Raw genomic sequence first — 24,494 nt, forward strand, 5'->3', positions numbered from 1 at the left:
AGAGCTAATGTAGGATTATTTTCAACAACAACCCCATCATCCACAATTGCAGTACCTACAACCACAGCAGCTGATGCTAAACCTGTTGCTGTAAAGCCCCAACCTCAGTAGCAGGTGTGGTTATTCTCCCACACAAGAACCATCAGCACCAGAGGCCCCCAGTGGTGTATTCTCCCCACACTTTTTTTTAAAACAAATGACTGCACCTCCGCAGAGTCGTCTGTGGTACTCCTAAGGTCTGGGGCTACTGTAGGTCACCACCAGTGCCTAGGAACCACCCTTTCTTGTGACCTGAGATGGTCCTCACACAGTTGAGAAGAAGGTACAGCAAAGACTGGACCTCCTGTGAAGTAAAACCTTTCGCAGGAACATGAATATTTACATGGTGTTAAGGAGAAAAGTTATTATGTTAGCTTATATTTTGGAAAAAGCATGGCTCTCCTTTTCCTCCTGTTAGCCGGGTCGCGAGCGGATGTCATCACGGCTGCAAAAGTACGGCGAAACAGAATGACGTCACAGATCACAGAGTTTAATTCATAGAGAGCAATCGACAAGAAAGCTGCAGAGATACAGAGATATGCATTTTCTCATGAAAATAAAAACACACAAGGGAAGACAAACGAACACAGAGACAGACAAAGGCGCCCACGTGGAGAAAAGATGGAAAAAAAACTCTCCGCTCTCCGGCGCTGACCTGAAACTATAAACCAAAAGGGTGTTTCCCTATTTAATATATGCAAAGAAGGCGTTCTGCTCTTCGACCAATTAGAACTCCCTCAGGCCCCCAAAGAAAGTTGGGACTTCCTGATTTATAGCAAAGGTGTCTGTTTTTTATCTAAGCAAAGAGCGGACTACCCCGTGGTCATCTCTGCCTGATACGGAAGATCCCTGGCGCCAAGAAGTCTCTTCTGCTCTATCGGAATTGTAAATTTTATTGCTGTGTCTGTCAAAAGGGGGAGGAAAAAAGGGCCCTGCCTGCCTGTCTGCCATTCCCAGTTCCCACATGCTCAACAGAAAACCGTTCCAAATAAAAGTGTTGGCTATACCTTTACACGTGTCGTATATTAGCTGTATTAAGCACCAACAAATAATCATTTTCCTTTACAATGGTATCTATCTTGTTTTTACTACCAAATTTGCACATTTATATTTAAAATGACTATAGATTGAATAAAATAGAAATACGGCTTATTATCCCAAAGTGGGTAAATTCAGGTTTAAGCAACAAAGTGACAGGCAAACGACGCATGTAAATCCACTCAAAGATAAAAGTATAAATATATATACAGTATATATATTAAAAACCTAAATTAATAATCATTCTGTACAGTAAGGGCAAAATCATAACATAAAATATTGTGCAATTATCAAAAACATACTGTGATCCAAGGAATGTGCAACTGAGAGACTTTTTTCTTTTTAATGTACAAGAATCTGCATATGTATTTGTGCATTAAGACAACAAATTTACAATTTTTATACTCAAAGCTGTTCAAAAAACAGTGGTATGCACATAATGGAAGAAATTTTAATTAAAATGTGTAAACCTGTGCAAATACCAGGAGAGAGGTATACACTTTGAGTTTTTTTGGGGGAGCATGCTATAGAGTCTACCAGCTGCTGGGAGGAAGGATCTACAATAATGCCGGTTTGTGCATTTAGGATGCAGCAGTCTATAGAAGGAGCTCTCCTGTTCAGCAACACCTACATTAATATGAGACATTGTTCAACACTGATGTTATTTTAGCCAGAGTACTTTAATTCACAACCACCCGCTCTAGGTGCATTAGGGGCAAAGTGGAAAAAAAGTCAAAATTCTTGTTAGTGTGCGAAAATTTGGTGAATAAAGAGGATTCAGATTCAGCAGTTAATATTGCCACAAATAAATATATAGATCAGCTTGCGTAGCTGAGATGAAAACTATTAGTCAATGGCGATGATTTAAACTTTCTCAGGCTGGTTTCTCGTTTCGCCCTGAGGGAAAGGAAGAGTTACTGATTGACAGATAATAAAACTGGCTAATTCTGAGGAAGAGTGTTCTATGACTTCTATGTCCAAGTATGCAAATAATTGTTTTGTTGCTTGAGGCGCCCTATCCACTTTCATGTTTGCAGACTTGCAAAGGAGTGTTAAGGTGTCTGTTTTAAAAGAAGAGCTGAGGTGTAACACGTTTTACTTGTGACAAGACATTTCAAAGCAGCTTATTAGCGTTGTCTATTTACAGTACATTGCAAAGCTATTCATACCCCTTAGTGGTGTGTCGGTCGCGAACGATCCGGCTCTAAGAGCCGGCTCTTTGAAGTGAACGATTGGAACCAGCTCCACAATGGGAGCCGTTTTAGGATCCTATTTGGGAGCCGGGTTTTTTTCTACAGTATATCGCTGTTTCTCCGCCTCCCTGTCGTTGTGCTTGTGCTCTGCAAGTGCCAGAGCCGATAGTTTTTCCCCACATTGTTTTTTTTGTCCTGCGGTGCCTCGCTGTCTCTCCTCCCCCTTCTCCCTCTCCTTCGCGTTTTGCTCTTCTGCCAGTACTAGAGCGGAGAGTCTTTTTTCCCTCGGTCGGTCCACTGCCCTCATGTCAAGCGTGTGCTCCACACATCTGACCAATCACACATAGTTTCAATTAATAATGTGGCGGGAAAACACTGAAAAAAAAGTTTATCTCCACTTTTTTTGTGGAAACGGCAGGCAATTGGCCAAGCTGTATAGCGTTCGTCGGCAGGTGTTTATGTACAGACACTCACTCAGCGGTCAAGAAGCACAGAAAGAAGGGGAGTCAGTGTGAGAACTGAATAGGTGAAAATAAATGAGTGACAGAAAACGGAGCAAGATTTGGACTCATTTTAATGCTACATCAAGCTCCAGGGCAGAGTGCAGACTGTGCAAAGTCAGCATTTCCTATCGTGCAGGCTCGACAAACAACCCGCACAGGCACATGCGGACATCACACGCATCGGTATTGCTGTAGCATTGTTATGCGGCATTTTTACTCATCATAAGTGCTTAACAATGTCAATAATGAAACAAAATATTATAAAATTAGGTTTAAGCTATTAATTAATTAATAATGTCAAAAATATATATGGGGAGCCGTTTGGGAGCCGAAAGAGCCGGCTCTCCACAGTAAGAAGAGCCATTAGAGTCGCATCTCGAAAAGGAGCCGAAAATCCCATCACTAATACCCCTGGGTAATTTGCATATTTTCCTACCTTACAAGCACAAACGTCAGCACAGCGTGGTTCATAGCAAAGTGGATGGAAAAAGACGTCACATTCGCAAATTACAGTATTTACAAGTCAAAATCTGAAATGTGTGGTGTTTTTAAAAATTTTTTGACTTATTGCTGAACATGATGCATGCCGTGCCGTTGTGCTCAGCAGCTGGTCTCCTCTCGGTGATCAGATCCATACCATAATAACCGGAGCATCTCAGCAAGTGTACGTTCGTGGCACATTTAAAGACAGTTCTGAAAATCACCTAACCGCATCTTAACGACTGATTAAACAGTTCTAAAGGCTGAAAAAATTGCTGGGGTGAAACGAAAATAGAAATCTATAAGATTAATACGTTTAGTTAGTTGTATAAACACATGACATTTAGTTAGTTCTCCCCTAATAATTACTGTTTTTATTTCGTTCACTTAATGAAAATGTTTTCTCAATTTCAGTTTTAGTTTTTTTGTTTTAAGTCATCAGAATTGCAGGTGACCAGAATAGATCTCTCCTGGTACAACTTAATTGAATTGCTTCAATTGATAACAAGTAATACAATTAAGTTTATCCAACTGAATTTATTAAAAATCCTACATCTGATGTCATGACACAAACTTCACCAGGAACCGATCCTGTACCAACCAGGGCGCTGTAGTGGCACAAAGGTAGAGCACATCTACATGAATAATTGGATTCTGTAACAACCAGGTTTCAGGCTGACCACATGTTTGGATAATGGGTGAACTGTTTTGCTTGTTTTTGTTGTTGTTGTTGTTTGCTAACCGGTTTTCTTTTTTCATTGCTTTAGCAAAAATTTGTTGTTTTAATTTTGATTTACATTTTTTTTCTGGTGAGTGATATTAGAAATGATAGCTGAGTTTTGGTTGCTATTTGGCCTTTAAAGTCTTTGCAAAGGTACAAATAATCCTCATGGTGTTCAAATTCAGATGTAACTCTGTATACAGAGACTGATGTAATCTTTGTGGTAGTTCTATATAGATTAGAGGATGACAAGAACATGGCATGGAAAATATGTCAAAGAAAATTTATCATGAAACATTGAAGATCCTTATGCACTGGTCAAATGAGTTTAATAATAATTTGACTTTAGAATTAAAGACATATCAAGGATTTTACTATACAAGGAATGAAAATTGTGTGACAAGATACTGATCAGCATTTTATGTCTTCTCAAAACGACCCAGAGAGTTTGGCGGCTCATGGAACCTTTGTGTGCTGGACTCAGAGACTCATGGTCATGAAGATTGTGTTTAGGGGCCTTGAACCAGGACAGTGAGAAGGCAGAAAAATAAAATAAAAAATCATCAATCTGGAAAACAACAAACTGCTTCTGTGACACAAGGACAGGAACTGTGGTGCACTGCATCACAGCTTAGAACTCATTTAATCTTATAATTTTTAAGCCTAGTTTTTACTTTGTTCAATCCTTTGATGTTATGACCTATGATGACCTATGATGATGTTTGGGTGAAGATCAATGGGGGTACCATGTAGTTACCATGGTTACCTAGCCCATGAGTATCATGGGCTAAGTAAAGAACATTTTGTTCCATTAGTTTTTAAAGGGGCCACTGCACTTTTTTAAAGCAACATCTGAAAGTTTTGGATTATTATTACTAATCTGAAAACACTCAAAACAGATAAATGTTTATGAAGAAACAAAGACAGTTTGTAAGCCTCTTCCAATATCAAGAGAACGGTTAATCTAACAGCCTTTTAATACATCATTACCAAGGGCACCAATAACCTTGAAGGGAAGATTACAAAGCTTACGTAAAATACCTCTGGCTTTGGTGTATTCAGGACAGTATGCCCCAACTAAAGGTCACACTTAAAAAAATTATTTAGATAAGGTGTTTGTTAGTCATGATCACATTTGAAAACAGACTTTACAATGAAAATGGACAAAATCCACTTTTTAAGTAGATTTATTTTGAAGGGTCACAATAATGCACATCTTTGATCTTTTGTAAACAAGAACTTATAGCTCAGAATCTTAAGCATGTTTAAATGAAAGTATAACATTTTTTATCAAGTAATTTCAAAAACATTTATTAAAAAGCTGCCAAAAATCATTTACTTAGCAGCAAATACAGACAAAAAAAAAATCATGAACAGAAATCTTTATTTTTTATATTTGATTAATGTTGTATGGTTGACAAATAGATAACATATAAATAATGTCAAAAATTACATACAAAGCTAAAAAATAATTTGAAATGCCAAAGGAAATTTTCCAATTTACACATGGTCAGTATAAAACATTTACACATTTCCCATAAAAAAATAAAAAAAAACATCTTAACAAATAATTCATGTTTTAAGTTTGTTCATGTCTCAGGAAATTTTCAATAAAAATGTATTATTGTAGTTTTCACAGAATATTAGATATGAAATATTAGAGCAGGATAAAAACATAATTCTGCATTTCTTCTTCAAACGTTTTACTTTTATTGAGCCAATGCTCCCTGAAACAACAACAACAATATCTTAATAATTGATCTGCCTAAAATTGTATTTCAGTGTCAGGGCTCCAGCAGCAACCAGTTGGGAAGAGTTCATTAAATAATAATATTACCAATTTACCGTAACTGCAAATGGTAAATATTCAACATTTCAAGTCCCTTAATTTTTCAGAGAGTCAAATAGAAACATTTCTTTGAATATTCCTGGAAGAACAAGAACAAGAGTCTTAAATTTCATGTTACTCTAAAATGTTTCTTTCATGTTGGTAACAGAGTAAAAGGCCTTAATGAATATTAAAACTACTTATTATGATTGGATAATCTTTGGTGAGTATATATTTTTAACATAGTTTGAAAGAAGAAAATGTCTAATCAAATTAGAGAGGGAGAGATTTAGATACTCAGATGAAATTATATCATTGTTTTTAATTGGGATAAGGATCAGCGGTGATAACAAAACCAGTTTAACTTGTAGACAGTCATTTCTGTTGATACATCACAACCCTCATGATTACATTACAGTTTATCAATCAATCAATCAAATTTTATTTGTATAGCACATTTCAGCAGCAAGGCATTTCAAAGTGCTTTACATCATTACAAACACAGAATCACAATGCAACATAGAATCAATCATTAAGTCAAGTTCCATCAATAAATTTGTAATTGATTACATTTCAAATACAATTCTAAACAGGTGGGTTTTCAGTTGAGATTTAAAAGAAGTCAGTGTTTCAGCTGTTTTACAGTTTTCTGGAAGTTTGTTCCAAATTTGTGGTGCATTGATGCTGAAAGCTGCTTCTCCTCGTTTGGTTCTGGTTCTGGGGATGAAGAGCAGACCAGAACCGGAAGACCTGAGAGGTCTGGAAGGTTGATACAACAACAGCAGATCTTTAATGTATTGTGGTGCTAAGCCGTTCAGTGATTTATAAACTAACAACAGTATTTTAAAGTCTATTCTTTGAGCTACAGGGAGCCAGTGTAGGGACTTTAAAACTGGTGTTATGTGCTCTATCTTCCTGGTTTTAGTGAGAACGCGAGCAGCAGCATTCTGGATCAGCTGCAGCTGTTTGATTGATTTGTTGGACAGGCCTGTGAAGACGCTGTTGCAATAATCAATACGACTGAAGATGAACGCATGGATGAGTTTCTCTAGATCTTGCTGAGACATTAGTCCTTTAATCCTGGAAATGTTGTTCAGGTGATAGAAGGCCGACTTTGTAACTGTCTTTATGTGGCTCTGGAGGTTCAGGTCAGAGTCCATCACTACTCCCAGGTTTCGGGCCTGACCGCTAGGTTTTAGTTGTATTAACTGAAGCTGTGCATTGACTCTAGATCGTTCCTCTTTAGGTCCAAAAATAATAACTTCAGTTTTGTTTCTGTTCAGCTGGAGAAAGTTTTGGTACATCCACACATTTATCTGTTCTAAGCATCTGTTCAGTGATTGGATGGGCTCTGAGTCACCTGGTGACATCGTAATGTAGAGCTGTGTGTCATCTGCATAGTTATGGCAGCTAATATTATTTCCTGTTATAACCTGAGCTAGTGGGAGCATATAAATATTGAATAAAAGGGGTCCTAGGATTGAACCTTGGGGTACCCCACATGTGACCTTTGACCTCTTTGATGAAAAGTTTTCAATTGAAACAAAGAAATCCCTGTTCTTTATGTAGGATTCAAACCAGTTTAGCACTGGACCGGAGAGTCCGACCCAACTCTCCAGTCGATTCAGTAATATGTCATGGTCAACAGTGTCAAAAGCTGCACTGAGGTCCAACAGAACCAGCACTGTGGTTCTGCCACAGTCCGTATTTATATGGATGTCATTGAACACTTTTACGAGGGCAGTCTCTGTGCTGTGGTGAGCACAAAAACCAGACTGGAAGGAGTCAAAGAGGTTGCTTATAGTTAGGAAGCTAGTTAATTGTTTACTCACAGCTTTTTCAATAACTTTGCTGATGAATGGGAGGTTGGAGGTCGGCCTGTAATTCTGTATTAGTGATTTGTCCAGATTGTTCTTTTTTATAAGTGGTTTGATTACTGCTGTTTTCAAAGCCTGGGGGAAAACGCCTGATGAGACCGATGAGTTTACTATTTGGATCAGATCATTTGCAATAACAGGCAGGACTTTCTTAAAGAAATGTGAGGGTAAAACATCCAGACAGCAGGAACTGGAGCTTAGTTGACTTATAATTTCCTGTAGGGTTTTATAATTAAGTAGTTGGAATTGGGTCATTTTTCCTGTATTTGTTTTGTTTGGGCACAGCATTGGTGCTGGCTTTATAGTGGATGTACAGATTAGTGCTCTGATTTTTTGAATTTTCTCTGAAAAGAAGCTGGAAAACTGGTTGCTGTCATGAAGCGGTGTGTTGAGGTGGTGAGGCAGACGCTGTAGACCCAGGATGTGATAAATGAATGATTTTAATGGGGAATGTCCAACAAAACACAGTCCAAAATAACGGGCAGCACGACCTAGCGGAAACCAGGGCTCGACGCCGGTAGCAACCGTAAAAAGGAATGGACAACGGAACAACACAAACGCACATTAGACGCATTGACAACGAATTGACAATAGCAAGACATTGACAAGGACCCGACGAGGAACAAGGAACACAGGTGGAGTTAAATACACAGCGGGTAATCACAGAACGAGACACACCTGGCAACAATCAAGGGGAGGACAGGACAACGAAGAGACTCAAGGACACAGAAAACTCGAAATTAACACACAGAAAACACAGAACACGACAGTTGCAGGCGGCATTACATTGGAATTCAGGTGGTAACGTCACAGGAGGGTTTGTGATTCTGTCAACTGTTGCAAATAAAGCTCGAGCATTGTTAATGTTTTTGTTTATGACATCTGCAAAGAAAGCCTCTCTTGCATGTTTTAGTGTTAAATGATAGTTACGTAGTCTTTCTTTATAGATGTCACAATGAACGTGGAGTTGAGTTTTATGCCATTTTCGTTCTGCCCTACGGCAGAGTTGTCTTGCAGATCTAACTGTTTGTGCATTTCTCCATGGAGATTTCTTTTTACCAGACAAAACCTTCATTTTAATTGGGGCAATGGAATCAATAATATCTGAGACTTTAGACTGAAAATCATTTACCAACTTATCTACATCATTACAGCTTAAGGGGGAGGAAGAAGAGTAGATTTGATTAAAAGTTTCTGCTGTGTTTTCAGTGAGAGAACGTTTTGTGTTGGTTGCTGTTTGTCCAAGTGGGTTAAAGGATAAAGAACTTTCAAAGATAACAGCGAAGTGATCCGACAGGGTGACATCAGTTACAGAGACATTGGAAATATTCACACCCTTACTGATAACCAGGTCCAGTGTGTGTCCTTTAGTGTGTGTTGCTTGTTTGACATGTTGTGTTAGACCAAAAGTCTCTAAAATAGCGAGCTTTTTTGCCCCTCTGTCTTGGGGGTTGTCAACATGAATGTTGAAATCACCAACAATTATTAAACAATCATAATCAATACATCTGAGAGATAGAAGTTCATTCAAGTCAGTAAAGAAATTTTCCATAAAAGTTGGAGTTTTGTATAGAGTTACAGTCAAAGTTCGTTTGTGGCCTTTAACCTCAATTCCAAGATACTCAAAAGAGGTGAAGTGGCCCAAAGAGATTTTACTACAATTTATGGTATTCTTAGATATTGAAGCCACGCCTCCTCCTTTTTTGTGTTTTCTATTCTCACTAAAGAAATTGTAGTTAGGAGGCGCAGATTCGATTAGTACGATCGATTCATTATTATCATTCAACAATGTTTCTGTCAGAAACATAACATCGATATTATGCTCAGTGATGAAATCATTAATTAATAGAGCTTTAGCACAGAGAGATCTTGTATTTAAAAGAGCTAGTTTAAGTGACTTGGAGGCCAAGAAATCTTCAGTCTGAGGTTCCTTTAGGCAGGGGATCAGTCTGATGTTTGAATTAGGTCCCCTGTATTTTATGTTTCTGTTTCTTGTAAATTTTCTTGTAGTTATCCGGACAGGTAATGTCCTTTTCTGCAGTGCCGAGGGGCCTGACACATTCTGGAGCAAGAAGGGTGTAAAGATAAAGTCTGGACCCCGGCCTCAGACCTCAGAAACGCAGAGTGATGGATCCTCTGGGACGTTAGAGTCAGGTGGCTTAAATGAAGTGAGGTCTGCTACGTGAGCGCTAAGGAGCAACGTCCCAAGTACAACCTGTTGATTCATTCCATCTGTAAATTTAAGAAACTCCGGTCCAGAAGACATTTCTCCATGTGTATCTTGTGAATCCTGTGAATGAGTGGGTGAGCAGAGAGGGAGGGGGGAAGGAGGAAGGGAACCAGTCGCTCCGTCTCCAGTCGATGTTATATCAGCTGCTTTTGAAACTGTTTGTTCCTGATAAGCCGACGGTTTCTTCCTAGTCAGAAATCCTTGAGCCTGTTCTTCTGAAGCGATGATCACATTGCTGTCCTTGTTGATAAAGTGAAAAAGATTTGCAGTGAGCAGTTTTATCCCATGTTTATTAAGATTGCGTCCGCTTCTTCCAAAAAGGTGAAAGCACTGCCAATAGATCCAGAGGTTATCGATGAAGGTCACTGAGCTGGCAGAGCAGCTTTTAATCAGCCATTTGTTTATCATGTCCAGCCTGGAGTGTTTTTCGTCTCCCCATTGAGGTGATGGAATTGGACCACTGAGAAATAACTTCATTTTCAACGTTCCCATAGTTTTCAGAAGAATATTAAAGTCCTTTTTCAGAATCTCAGATTTCTGCTTTGCCACATCGTTGGCTCCAACATGCACAACTAAGGACTCAATATCTGGCTGATCAGCGGTTAGCGAAAGAACTTTACGAGTTAAATCAGATACAGTGTCACCAGGAAAAGAAATCACTCTCGTTTTCTTGGGATTGCAAACGTGACTGATTCCATTTACTGCCTCATCTCCAACAATAAGCACTCTTGGCATACCTTTCGTTTTCCTGGTAGCCGCTTTGTCCTTTGGAGCTTTGGGGGGTGGATGTGTTGGTCTTGCCTCATTGTTGATGTTTGAAGGCGAGGTTTCACTCAGAGGCTCAGGCTGGAGTACAGAAAATCTGTTTTTCAGTGGGATTCCCACAAAGTCAGAATGTTTTGAGGCTCGGGCTGGTCGCTCTGTCCTTGGGAGCGGGGTCGGTGGAACCGTTTTGTTTGCAGCTGCTTGTTTGTTTTTCTTTGGTGGAGCAGGTGTTGAGGTTGAAGGTGGGTTTCGGCTCAGAGCCGGCCACGCTGATTCATCCAGGTGAGGGGTTCTCCCTGTCAGTTGCCTCATCGGATCTGCGGTGTGAGACTTTTGCTTCGGCTTGGCACCCAGAGCGTTCCAGGGTGAGCTGCTTGATGCGTGGCGTACAACCTCTCCATTGATTTGAGGAAGAGTTGTCTGATTTCCACAGTTAGCGTTGATTTCAAAGTTCACCTCCAGCTGTTTGATCTTCATTTCTATAGACAGAAGTCGTTGTATAATACTGCAAATGTCCTTGGGGTCGGCCGGAGGCATTTTGTCCTGGTTCAACTTGGAGATGAAGAAAAGTAAGGTAAAAATAAAAGTAAGAAAATCCCCCAGTCCTTAGGTTTGTAGTAATCCAGTTGTGATGTTGAAAATGTGAATATAACTATAAAAACTGTCACTTTAAAAATAACTCAGGCAAAGTTATCAGTAAAGACGGGAGAGAGCAGGACAAGCTGTTCCTCCTTCAGCTGCCAGCGCAAAAAGTAGTCATCTTTATAGTAAAGATGACTAGTAGGTCTTTTAAAATATAAATGTCTGGATTCATCAATTCAGCATTAGTAAACATTTAATAAAATGTATCAAATTTAAATAATGACCAAAAATTACCACACTGTTTTTACTGTTACTTAAACATGATTAACAATCACAGATGCTTAATAAATTATGCAAAATTTAAGTCCAGTACTTTCTTTAATAAAAAAAGAAGATAGATATGAAATAACTATTGTTACCCTTGCTGCAGATCACCAAGATGAGAGTCAGAGAAAAGATCAGCTTCTTTGTGATGTTCAAGTGGATCCTGCAGATCAGGTCACCAGGTTCTGATACTAAATCTCTGGAGTTTCTACTCTATAAATACTGCTCAGATAATCTAATGTTTACAGCGTCTATGATCAAAAAAAATGTCAGAGCATCCTGAAAATAAGTCTACACTTTGTTACCACACCTATTGTGGCATTCCAGTGTTTGAAAAGAATCCTTTCTTAAAACCAGACATATAATTAACACTCTGACTTGACATTGTGACATACGGCACTATTAGAAATGTTATAGAAATGTTGCCAAAAAACTTCTGAACATTTGTGTCTTTGCTGCTGATGTGACGTCGTTCTTGAGTTTTCATAATCCATAAAACTGGTAAATAGGTTCTTTAAAGTATATGATATATTTCATTTCACACAAAAAACAATCATGTTATTAACATGCTCTTCAGAATAAAATGTTGCAAGATATTTTATGACTGCTGTGGGCCTTCATGAATTTCATATTTTTCTTTTTGATTTCAAAAAGAAGAAAATCTGAAAAACTTTGATATTTAGTGTGTAAATTGCATGGCGCAGTAACATGAGTAAGACTATTAATAATAAAGTATTATTAAAGATAGACTTCAGTGTATTCAGATCAACAACAATAATTGTTTCTGAGTAGTGCATTCAATGTGTGATAAACATTATTTTTTGAAAAAATTACAAGCACTGCCAAGGGAAAAAAACAGTTACGGAACATACAGTATGACGTAGTCAACTACGTGATAAGTGTGGATCTAATTGATGAAAGCTGCTTGATGATACTCTTTAGTAATTACAGACATAAACTTTCAGATTTAGAAATAAGTCAGGAAGCAGCAACACAATTCAATAATGGTTTGTATTTTTTGCTTTTCAAAGTCTGAAGTAAAATCATCACCCTCCATCACAAAGCCTGCAGACACTCCCACTTCTGTTCCATAGAAACTCTAACAGGGAAACACCCTGAACTTTAAAACTAGAACTGATAGTTAATATAACAAACTACATAAAAATCTCCAGATGTCATCCTATCATATATTCTCTTCTTTTTTACTTTAGGGTTCTGCATTTAAGACATTAAATGCTTTGATGTGTTCCAGCTGCCACATTACACATATCAAAAAGTGCCACTGTGATGAAAGCTAATTTCTAAACAAGCCAAGAATTAAATTGAATATTTATCTACTCACTGATTAATTAAGCAATAGAAGTAATGAATCAAAAACAAAAATGAACTTGGCTTCAAAGGGTGGATTGTTTTTACTGCTGATTTAAGCTTAAAATCTGTGAAGAGTTTTCTGGTCCCTAGAAGCCAAATGTTTTAAGTTGCAGTAGTTAACTTTTATCTGAAAGGAGTATAGGGTTTTCCAAATTATATGTGAAAATGAAGTCAAATATCATTTATAAATGATGTCATACAATAAATCAATAAATCAACATGTTATTTGTTTTTTAATCTGATGTAAAAATAGATAACAAACTAAGAAGCCATTTTTAAATTCGTCTAAGTCACTCCAAAATTTTATTTAGCTATTTTTTCTTACTGAGTGGCCTTACCACTGAGCTTTGGATCATTGTTCTGCTGCTGAATGAAAGGCTTGTCTGACTGGTTTCTAATTATACCCTGAGGGAAAGAAACAAAGACAGACTGACACATGAACGCAACAGATTAATTTTAGGAAGACAGTTCTGTGACTTCTGTTTTAGAGCATTAAAATAATTTGTTTTGCTAAGTCAAGTTTATTTGTATAGCACATTTCAGAAATTCAATTCAGTTTATTTTTATATTGCTAATTCACAACAAAAGTATCTTGAGGCACTTTACAAAGAAAATAAATATAATTCACTCATACATACATCCCAATTGACGCTAATTATCAAACAGTACAAAAGATCAGTTAATTATTCAAAGTAGTTTAAAATGTTTTTGTGTCAGGAAACCATTGAGCCACTGACTAGTATGTAGCAACAGCAGAAAGTCAATTATGTATGTTTGGTTCTGATTCTGGATACAGAACAGAACCAGAACAAGAAGTCCTGAGAGGTCTGGAAGGTTGATACAACAACAGCAGCAGGTCTTTAATGTATTTTGATGTTAAGCAATTCAGGGACATATAAACTAACAGATGTATTTCAAAGTCTGTTTTCCTGCTTGTTGGCTCAGCTAGCTAGAATCATTGGAAGTGCTTGGATTTAAAATGTTTTACTTGTGACAAGACATTTCTAGGTAGTCTATTAGTGCAATCTAGTTTTAGTGCCTTACTGAACTAATCACAACCCAGGACCTTTTGCACATTTTTGCACTTTTATAACCAACAAAATATATCTCATATTTGTCACACAGATGGAGAACAACATCATGTTTTCATAATATTTACAAGTAAAAGTCTGAAAAATTTTATGTGCGTATAATTCACACTCACTAAGACAAGAATCCAAAGAGCCTTTGCTTTTATTTAAAATGATCCACACAGGGTTTAGTACCAAATCCTCAATATTTTACCAATGTTCAGAAAATGCTTTCATCCATTGGAATTATTCTTTCCAGTGCAGACAGCAACTCTAGACTGTTTTAGTTAAACACAAAATTTCCCTAAAGACTCATTTCCATAATGAATTGCTCTTGCACAATTTCTTATCTGAATGGATGATCATTCCCTCATGATGTGTTGTCTCTCTGAAGTTCAGCAGAGTTCAGAAACTTACATAAAAACATCAAAAATGTTTTGCCTAACTCACTTTGAGACAGACAAATCAATGTTCGGTGATTCAGGTGTTTTGTTTTGTTTACTTCACTTCCCACATCACATAAAGTTACAAAAAAGTCCTTTTTTTCTTCATACACCTTGAATTTATGTCCAGCACCACGTTCTAACATTCTTTTCATTGACTTTCTAAACACATAACCTAGAGCTTATATGCTTAGTTCGGACTGTGTGGTCTGACAGAAATGAATGAATTTTAAGGAGAGTTACAGCTCTTTCTCTGTTTAGGTTAAAGCCAAATAATGACATTTTTGTTTCAATTGGTTGTAAAAAAAACAAAATCCCCTTTGAAGTAAAGTAAATCTTTCTTTTTGATTGATCACTTTATGTTTCTACTGATTTATTAAACAGAGTAGATTAACAATAAGTTGAATCCTTATATAGAAAATTGCTTTAATCATATTGGCACTTTTTGTTATGGGTATTGTGGGCAGTTGCTCATACTGACAGTAGAACTAGTGGAGTCAAGTTGCAGTTACAAAAATACAATCTGTGTGTTCTTTCCAGAATGGATTTTCCATACCTTGTTGCGTCAGTGTAGAGTTTTGGCCCCGTGTTGGCCGCTGAGGTACAAGAAACCAACTTACCTTCTTTAAGTTGTGCTCAAAGGGAAGCACAACATGAGGCACCAGACCTCAAGCCAGTGTAAGTGAAATGTATGTTTAGTAAAGTTGCGTGTAGTGCTGTAACAAACTACACATCAGAGGCATTTAAGGTTAAACGCCTTGATGTCTCCATGGAACAGAAGTAGGAGTGTCTTTGATGAAGGGCGGTGGCTTGACTAAATACTTTGTGATTGAAAAAACAGAAGCCTTTGTTGAATTTTGTTGCTGCTTCCTTATTGTTATGTATTTCCAATAAGTTTTTGTATTTGACCATAAAAAAAGTGTTTATTCTGATAAAAAACAAAATAATTAGAAAATACTGCTTTGGTGCAGCAGATAATACTTCTTGAAAATCAGTTCTGCCTTCATTGGTATTAGGAATAAGCCTATTATGAACTTTCTTGAGTGCAAGTCAAGTAAAACATCGATGCTGATGATGCAGGAAGAACAATACCTTAATGTATTTTTTTTTCTTTTTTCAAGATTGGTCTTTGAATATATCATATTATATGCATCATTATAAAAACAATTGTTTTGCATAGAAAAGAGAAGAAACAGTTGCTACTATGAACATCCATGGTAATAACTGTCAGGCCTACTGGTGAAGAAAGTGCAACAGTAAGTTTAACAATAAGATTTCAACAAAATAAAGTTTTTCAGGGATAGTTAGGATGTTGCTGTGTTAAAATTTGATTATGATGAGTACTACTGACTGTGATTATCTTAAATTATGACCATCATTTAGCAGGTTTCGCGCCATTTAAGAACTATTTTTAACATTGGATTTTATGTTTGTAATCCTTCAGCCTGACTTTTAATAGTCTGAACATTAAAATATTATATTATGTTTGGATAAATGTTTTTTCTACATACAATTTATAGATATGTAATGCTTATGTAAGAAGTTGTCATATACATACCAAACACCAGAGAGAATCAGTCAGCTTCAACAGGGAAGAAGGAGAGTCAAACAGCTTTTGTCACTGAAATTCTTTGTGAAACATCATTATTTGACTGAGTCATGTGTCCAGTCACTGTTTTTATTTACTAGCAGCACTTGTCATTGTTTGAAAAATCATGTTTCTCACAGATGATAAAATTAGCATATCATATGTTTTCAACTCTTTTAGCAAAAGTATAATTCCAAAAGAAAATAAAAATAATTTTGAAAGAGTTAAAGATGAAAAAAACAAAAAATTTCCTCAGAAAGATTTATTTTTAGCTCATCTGATTCAGCCTATTTCATTACTGATTCTGAATTGTAATATTATTGCTGAAGTTTTTTTTTTTTTTTAGGTTTTCTTCCTTTTGAAGTTGGCACAGACTGAAAATAAAAGAATTATATTTGCAAAGGAACACAGCAATTGTAAAATATCTTTAAAAAATTTATTACAAAGAAGATGCTCATAATCAATTTGTTTTTGGTCATGGGAACCAAAATATGTTATAAAAAAAAAGGCAGGAGTTTGAAAAATCAAGAAAAGTATCACATCAACACAGAAGCTCAGAACTTTCTTTTACCATAATGCTATAATGTTGTTTACATGCTGCGCTTCAAGAAATTATTTTATGCAGACACTGGCATGCAGGAATAGGAGTGGTAAGGGTGTGTTGACACTGTGACATTTTAATATTGCTTTTGATGAATGACGTTGAAAACTTGGGAACACCTGTTCATTGATGTCATCCAAGCAGTATTTGAAGAGATGTGAGTTTCAGAGATTAAGTATCAGAACCAGGAGAACTAACCTGCAGGATCCACCTGAACGTCACAATGAAGCTGATCTTTTCTCTGACTCTCATCTGGGCTTTCTACTGCAAGGGTAAGAATAATTAATACATATATATTTTCACTCTTTTCTTGATTAAAATACTGGAATTAAACTATACATTTTTTTTTTCAACAGCTGTAATTGTTTATCGTGCTGTTTAACAGACAGTTAATGCAGTGTGTGAAATTTTAAGTAATAATATTAATTTTGTAAGTTTTATTAAATGTTTATGATTTCAGAACTTATGCATCTGAACAGGTATATTTTCATAGGACATACTAGTTATTTTTATATAAAACAAGGTGCAAGTCAGGCTGATCCCTTTACAAAACAATCTTATTATCAGTGTTGTATAGTAACGAAGTAAAAACACTTCACTACTTTACTTAAGTATATTTTGAAGTACTTCATACTTTCCTCGAGTATGAAAATTTTTGATAACTTTCACTTTTACTTCACTATATTTCCGAACTTAATTGCATACTTTTACTCCGATACATTTTCAATGTGTGGTTTAGTTACTCGTTACAAAAAAGCGAGAGAGAGAAACGCAAGTGTTTTGACCCCACCTACTGATTAGCAAGTAGCAAGTAGGCTACCGAACAAAGTCTGTAGCCTACTTGCCTGGGCTTGTTCATCACCACCAATAGGATACACCTGTTTCCCTTCTCCCATTAAACACAAAGCAAGTCTCGCAATCAGCAGCAGCCACATGGAGGAGGAGACGGAGACCACAACGACTGCAACTACGTCAGACACGGCTCCAGGGGATCCACCAGCTGGTGATGAGAGCCCATGGCCTTATTTAAACACAATACACTCTTTCGTGGGTGTTAAAGATTCATCGTACCGCATGCAGTGTATGTTATTCCTGCCCAAAGATGTCGAAATTCTATCTTACAAAAACTCCCCGTCCAACTTGAAGAAACACATCGAGGTAACGTCTTATGAAATGGTTATAATCCTCCTGTTTCAGTAACTATAGCTTGGTCACTAGGCACTACTGTATTGTGAAACGTTGACCATAACTGAACTTTGTTTGGCATTGTTTCAGTTCCACACGTGGTGTATTTAGCTTAGGCCTAATGTTGACTGTAGCAGGCTACCTAGACTCCACTGTTCAAGGGGGGGGCGGAAGCCATAGCGATAGCAATTTAGACTAAATTTAACGAATATAGGAAAGGCATGCAAGTTCAAAACCAGGTTTACAGATGCCAATAAGCTGCATTTCCCTCCCAATTCTTTTTTCCTTTGGCATAATGACCAGTTGTGTGCACCACCTACTTACTGTAGGATTGACTGATTCACTGATTTGTGAAGTAGAGTAATCGTAACAGCACTTTTTCTTCATGTTGGCCGCATTTTCTGTACTATTTATTTTTCTCATTTTCAGCACTGACCTTACTTGAAGGGAAAACTTAAGGCTTACAAAAACTTTGTATTTTCTGTCCTGGAGGGTATACTAAGAAGCTGGTTCAGTTGTAAAGCAGGTTAAGTTAACCTTGTGCTATAGGTAAAGCACCTAATTTTCTTAACTAAATGATGCCTGCAGGTATATCTATTAGCAGGTTTAATTTTGCCTGCACTTGGTTGTGTACATTATTTTAAGTGTATTTGACAAGTTTACCAAAATATAAAAAATGTCATTCAAACTGCATTTGCCTTGTTTTACTTTTTACTTGTACTTTTCATTACATTACTTGAGTACATCCATTTTTACAGCAATTTCCATACTTAAGTACAAGAAGTTTCAGATACTTTAAGACTTTAACTCAAGTAACATTTCAGTCAGTGACTTGGACTTTTACCAAAGTCATATTTTGGAGAGGTACCTATACTTTTACATGACTCTGAGATTTCAGTACTTTATACAACACTGGTTATTATTTCCTCAAAATATGTAAGCCTTTCTCTTTGACATGTGGTTAAAATAAATAAAATCTAACGGAATATGTTATTACACACATTATTGGGGCCTGCCATGCAAAGCAATGGCAGGAACCTATTGCTATTCTCCCAATTCTTTATTTTTCATCCGTAACCGTTAATGCGGCTCATACCGCTGGGTGCACACCTACAAATGAGGTATCAAAACGTGCAGAAAATTCACGCCATTGGAGCTATTACTTTTGGTGGGATTCGGGGTTAACATGGCGACATAATTCGCAAAAAACTATGAAAAAAACCCCATTATAAGTCAATGGGAAAAATCCTAGAAATACTCTATTTTTGAGGATTCTCTGTGTCGTCACGAATTCACGTAGAAATGCCATTCAAATTTCATTTTGTAGATACGTCTGTGATCTCTTCGAAAGTGAAGACGGCTCGTCGATACCAATTACGGTTTGTCCACAATTTGTCTCTAAGCAACCCAAAGTTTCTAATTTTTCCTAAAATTAGAGTGTGAATCTTCCTGAGTGCCCCTCTGCTAGAGTGAGAAATGAAGACAATTTTTCACCCCAAAATAATTTTGAAATCGCCATCACGCCCACAAATATCGCACGATTGGTATCAAAATCGGTCCTGACATTGATACGCATGTCTGCTCCGGTAAAATGTTTTCGAAATTTATCTAGATCGTACGGTTTTCTGTCACGGTGCTTCAGAGCAAAGTCATGCGACAGGATTTTCTAGGCTGTCTGAGGCTCTGTCACTAACAGTTCACACCTTGGTGAGAAACTTATTTAACATAGCAACGGAACTCAAGAGGCTATTGGCTGCTGATTAGGACTACAAATACGCATCACTGTAGTTCTATCTATAGTGGAATACTCAGTTGAAACAGAGCAGGACTGAACTGGCCTTTAGAACTACTTGCTGCTATGGGCTGTATATAACTGATTTAACTCAGTAACTGTTACACATGGGATTAGTTTGGAACTTTAAAATTAAGCATACTGAAAATTTCAAAATAAAAGCCTTGAATATTTTTAAATCAGGTAATTGCTCTGTTGAGCATTATAATTGATTTAACCCAATGACTGTTATACATGGGATTAGTTTGGACCTTTGAAATGAAGCATAATAATAATTTCAAAATAAAAGCCTTGACAATTTTTACATGAGATTATTGCTCTTTTCAGCATTATATAACTGATTTTATCCAATGACTGTTATACATGGATTTAGTTTGGCCCTTTGAAATGAAGTTTTACAACAATTTCAAAATAAAAGCCTTGACAAAAATTTTAAATCATACTGAATGGTGCACGGCCACCTTACTTAACGTTCTTGTGATTCTCCACATGCTACTGATTACATTGCAGCGTTCTTTAGCATTGATGCTAATTTCTAGCATGACAACGCCGGGCCCAAACCAACGGGCACGCTTTGGCAGGCCCCGGTTAAATTTCTTCAGAAATTTTCTAGTTTGATTATTGGTCTGTTTCAGATTTTCTTTTTCTTCTAGGAACAATACAACATGTTTTGACTTTCCATGTTTTCATGGAAAGAACTTAAAATATTGGATATTTGCCACTCATGATTAAATAGAAGACGCTCATAATGTGTTCTATTTAAGCATTTTCCATAAAATTTAACATTTTCAAAAACACTAGTCTATAGGGTTTTTTTTTTGTTAAAAAAGCTGCTTGTTTCTGACTGTAGAAAACATTTTAAGTAATAATTTTTAGAGAACTTCTTTTCACCTTTTTGCTGATTCAGCTCTGACCTCAAATTACAATTTTAGGCACAATGATATTTAAGATGTTCTTGTTTTGCTTAGCTTCAGGGAACACTGGTTTAATAAAAATACAGCCTTTAAAGTGAAAAAATTGAGTTATGTTTTTTGTTCTATTATAATTTTTCAAATATGTAATTCTGTAACCTTTACAAAGCAAACAAACTGTTTCATTATTAGTGAAACAGTAAGAAACTTGAAAGGAAAGATGAATTAATTGTTAAAGTGGATATATCATGCTTTTAACTCCTTCCTTTTGTGAATAATTCTTTTATGGACTATATAAATGAGAACTGCAGTGCTCTGTTCTGAACTCCTCATATTTGTAGCTCCACAGATCCCTCGTTTGTCCCTGTCGTGTTTTAGAGCAACTCATGTTGCTGTGGCATTTTTTAATGTCAATGAGACATTGAATGTCACGCCACTTCTAGGTCACTTCATTCGGCAATTTTTGTAGTTTGATAGCAGAAATACAACTACCTACAAGAAAGATATTTTTATCCCAAAGTTCATTAAGGATGTAAGCAATATAACCATATGTGGATTAGAAAACACTGCTTGGGCATTTCAAACTTGTGGAACATTTAAAGAAGTCCTTTTCTTCTTCCCCATGATTGCAGCTGGAGCCCTGACGTGTATGACCTGCGCAGACCTGACATGTTCAAGCACATTACCACTAACATGTAGCTCAGAGACGATGTGTATAACAGCTACCATCCGAGGTATTGTTCTGTTTATCTCTTATTTCACTTATGATGGAATTCACTGTAAGAATTTAGGTAGCTGTATTTCTCCTAACAACACCAAACTTCTTGACTCTACAGCTACTAAATCTGGAACTTCCGTAACACAGCTTTACAAAACCTGTGCAGCGTCCTCTCTGTGTCCGGCTACAGGCACCTCGACTTTTTCAGTCAACTTGGGAACTCAAAGTACAATTGCATCTGTTCAATGCTGCAACACAGACAACTGCAACTCACAGATTCTGCCTGGTAGGTTTAATCAAGAGTGAAAAAGAAGTTCTTATCCTGCTTTTATGCTGATATTTAATCAGTTTCTCTTCCACTGTCTTTCTTTGATTTAGCCCCGAGTTCTCAGCCCACTAACTCCCTTCAGTGCCTGGCTTGTAACCCCACAACTTCTCAGTGCATCACTCCAATAACCTGTTCAGGAGATGAGAGCAGCTGCTTCTCAGCAACTTGTAAGTTTTTTTGTTTAACCATTTAGATAGGTGTACATTTAATCAAAGCTGGAACAATAAAAAAATATACAGAATGCCAAAAAAAACCCTAATTGGTCTTCAGTTGGTTAATATATTTCAAGACATTTCAATTTAACTTAGTTAATTTAATAAACAACTATTGTTTTAAATTAAATTTAAATTATTAAATAAAGAATTATTTTAATTATAAATTTTTTATGGCAACAGTGAAAAATGGAGCAAACACATTTCCTGCACTGGGTTGTGCATCACCAAACACCTGTACAGCTGCTTCAGGTCTGGGAAGTTTGCCATTCATGCAGAGTGTTGGTTCAATCACCAGTGGACCAACCTGCTGTGGAACCGGTTTGTGCAATAATCCAAGTACAAAAACAACTGCACCGACAACCACAACAACTACTGCACCGACAACCACAACTACAGCACCAACAATAACAACCGCAGCAATAACCACTACAACTGCAGCACCAACCACCACAACTGCAGCACCAACAACCACAACCACAGCATCAACCACAACAACTGCAGCACCAACAACCACAAACACAGCACCGACCACCACAACTGGAGCACAAACCTCCACAACCGCAGCATCAACCACAACAACTGCAGCACCAACAACCACAACCACATCAACAACCACAACTGCTGCACCAACCACCACAAGCACAACAACAACCACAACTGCAGCTCCAACAACTGCAGCACCAACAACCACATCATCATCCACAACTTTTGCTCCAACCACAACAACTGCAGGAACAACGACCACAACTGTTGCACCAACAACCACATCGAACCAACCACCAACAACCACAACTGCAGCTCCAACCACAACAACTGTAGCACCAATAAACACAACTGCAACAATCACCACAACCGAAGCACAAACCACCACAACTGCAGCACCAACTACCACATCTAACCAACCACCAACAACCACAACCACAGCATCAACCACAACTGCTGCACCAACCACCACAACCACAACAACAACCACAACTGCTGCACCAACGACCACATCTGCAGCACCAAAAACCACAACCACAGCGTCAACCACAACTGCTGCTCTAGCCACAACAACAGCACCGACAACCACAACTGCAGCACCTACAACTGCAACAGCAACAACAATAACCACAGCATCAACCACAACTGCTGCACCAACTACAACCACTGCACCAACCACAATATCTACAGCACCAACAACCACATCTGCTGCACCAACCACCACTACCACAGCACCAACCACCACAACCACAGCATCAACCACAACTGCTGCACCAACTACAACCACAACAGCTGCACCAACCACAACATCTACTGCACCACCAACCACAACTGCAGCAGTCACAACTACCGGAGCACAAACCAGCACAACTACTGCACCAACCACCACAACTGCAGAACCAACCACCACAACTGCTGCACCAACAACCACATCTAGCCAACCACCAACAACCACAACAACAGCATCGACCACAACTGCTGCACCAACCACCACAACCGCATCTGCTGCACCAACCACCTACACTGCTGGATCAACCACAACTGCAGCACCAACAACCACAACTGCTGCACCAACAACCACCACCACAGCATCAACCACAACTGCAGCACCAACAACCACAACTGCTGCACCAACTATGACCTCAACTGCTGCACCAACCACAACATCTACTGCACCAACAACCACAACTGCAGCAATCACAACAACCGGAGCACAAACCAGCACAACTGCTGCACCAACCACCACAACCACAGCACCAACCACCACAACTGGAGCACAAACCTCCACAACTGCAGCTCCAACAACCACATCATCAACCACAACTTTTGCTCCAACCACAACAACTGCAGGAACAACAACCACAACTGTTGCACCAACAACCACATCGAACCAACCACGAACAACCACAACCACAACAACAACCACAACTGCAGCTCCAACCACAACAACTGCAGCACCAATAAACACAACTGCAACAATCACCACAACCGAAGCACAAACCACCACAACCACAGCATCAACCACAACTGCTGCACCAACTACAACCACAACAGCTGCACCAACCACAACATCTACTGCACCAACAACCACAACTGCAGCAGTCACAACTACCGGAGCACAAACCAGCACAACTACTGCACCAACCACCACAACTGCAGCACCAACCACCACAACTGGAGCACAAACCTCCACAACCGCAGAACCAACCACCACAACTGCTGCACCAACAACCACATCTAGCCAACCACCAACAACCACAACAGCATCGACCACAACTGCTGCACCAACGACCACATCTGCTGCACCAACCACCTCCACTGCTGGATCAACCACAACAACTGCAGCACCAACAACCACCACCACAGCATCGACCACAACTGGTCCACCAACCACCACAACTGCTGCACCAACTACAACCACAACAGCTGCACCAACCACAACATCTACTGCACCAACAACCACAACTGCAGCAGTCACCACAACCGGACAACAAACCACCACAACCGCAGCACCAACAACCGTAACCACAGCATCAACCACAACATCTACTGCACCAACAACCACAACTGTTGCAGTCACAACTACCGGAGCACAAACCAGCACATCTACTGCACCAACAACCACAACTGCAGCAATCACAACAACCGGAGCACAAACCACTACAACTGCTGCACCAACCACCACAACCACAGCACCAACCACCACAAC

At 38.2% G+C, this 24,494-nt stretch overlaps 1 long non-coding RNA gene across 1 annotated transcript; it reads left to right on the forward strand.

Moving 5' to 3' along the window:
* Window positions 1–576: 576 nt before the first annotated feature.
* Window positions 577–21,287, forward strand: LOC116727875 (uncharacterized). The gene is made up of 4 exons (XR_004340883.1): window positions 577–1,109; window positions 7,542–7,545; window positions 7,577–7,586; window positions 21,276–21,287. It is a non-coding gene; the product is annotated as an uncharacterized LOC116727875 (long non-coding RNA).
* Window positions 21,288–24,494: the final 3,207 nt, after the last annotated feature.

The sequence above is a fragment of the Xiphophorus hellerii genome, chromosome 11, assembly GCF_003331165.1.
Source record: "Xiphophorus hellerii strain 12219 chromosome 11, Xiphophorus_hellerii-4.1, whole genome shotgun sequence".
NCBI classification, from domain to species: Eukaryota; Metazoa; Chordata; class Actinopteri; order Cyprinodontiformes; family Poeciliidae; genus Xiphophorus; species Xiphophorus hellerii.